This window comes from Pholcus phalangioides, unplaced genomic scaffold (assembly GCF_987345545.1).
Source record: "Pholcus phalangioides strain wild (caught in Gottingen) unplaced genomic scaffold, Ppha-v1.0 ptg000013l_1, whole genome shotgun sequence".
NCBI lineage: Eukaryota > Metazoa > Arthropoda > Arachnida > Araneae > Pholcidae > Pholcus > Pholcus phalangioides.
The window spans coordinates 2,648,758-2,650,171 of NW_028301606.1; the positions used below are offsets into that span (position 1 = coordinate 2,648,758).

General features: G+C 46.1%; 1 pseudogene; it reads left to right on the forward strand.

Annotated features, from left to right (window-relative positions):
• The first annotated feature begins 756 nt into the window (after positions 1-756).
• Positions 757-876, forward strand: LOC149078475 (5S ribosomal RNA; annotated as a pseudogene).
• The last annotated feature ends 538 nt before the right edge of the window (positions 877-1,414 follow it).

Below are 1,414 nucleotides of genomic sequence, written 5' to 3' on the forward strand. Positions count from 1 at the left end.
GGACGAGCGGGATAGTGTCCCGTATCCCACTCAATGGCAAGGCCAAAACTATTGATCTCGATAGAGGACAGCAGAAAATTTACATATAAAATAAATCATACTGCTGGTATTTTCTTACGAGGCTTTTAATCCCGCGTCGCGTACTCATGGAAAAAAGAAATATATATACATCGTCCATTTCTAGATCGAATTCCATTTTCACGTACAGATTAATTAAGTACTCTTCGTGGAAGAGCTGTAATCACTAATGGAGAACAACGGCATAGGAAAATACACGGAAAAATACAAAATTTTTGTTTCGACACATTATAGACTCGTTTATATGCGTGCAATATTCCAGTAGCAATGGGAGTTCTAGCACCTGTTTGACGGCTTTTTCCCCCTCGTAGGGGAAGAAATAGGGAGTAGGTATTGCCTCTTCATTGTTAAGGATACTTGGGGAGGGTAACATTCTTTCCTATAATACTTTGTGCCACGAATTGAAGCGGCCGACCCTCATGACCTCTGTAAAACGGAGTTAAGGAGCCGGTCCATGTAAACGGGTTTTGGTAGAAAGTCCTTGAAGCCCGTTTTGAACGCGCTTTTTCCCATTTCCCCATGTAAACCGGGCTTATTGGTGCAGTCTTCAGAGAATAAATATAACCACTGTGGTCACGCTGACCGGGGATCCCACTTGGGTTTGTTACCAAATTTCAATTCCCGGTTACTTCCGGAAAAAAACTAAACCAGACGTGGGCTGCTCTGGTTAGAAGGAGGGCAATCGGCAATACCATGCTGAAAACACCGGTTCTCGTCCGACCACCGAAGTTAAGCAGCATCGGACGTGGTTAGCAATGAGGGAGGGTGACCACCTGGGAACACCGTGTGCTGTTGGCATCACTTTTGTACCCAAGTAGTACAGTGGTAAGTTGTTCGTCTTCCACCGTGAAGGTTACTGGTCAGGGTCCCTGGGTTCGAATCCGGGAAAGAAGAAAAACAAGTTCTACACCTATAAAGCCAGGAAAACAGCCGTGTAGAAGAAAGCCTCCACACTAAGCTTGTGACGTCACTGAAGAAGACCATCTCGCCTATAGCTATTGGATATAGCCGGAATACGCATGCGCCATCTTCATCCTTTTTTGTAGTATATCCAATGGCTACCGGTGAGATTGCCTTCTTCAGTGACATCACAAGCTTCGTGCGGAAGCCGTCTTCTATAGGTAGTGTTGGCCTAGGGCGACCACCGATAGATGGCGCTTTCATTTCCCACCCAGCTCCACGGGTTAGATATTGATATGTGGCAATATATGACCGGAGTTGTGGTGTGCGGTAACGTCGTGGTTATAGGGGTCATTCAAGTATTACGTAAGCATCGAGGGGGGAGGGGGTTTCGAATTTGCTGACTTTTGATGACAAGGGGGGGGGGGTTTGAAGG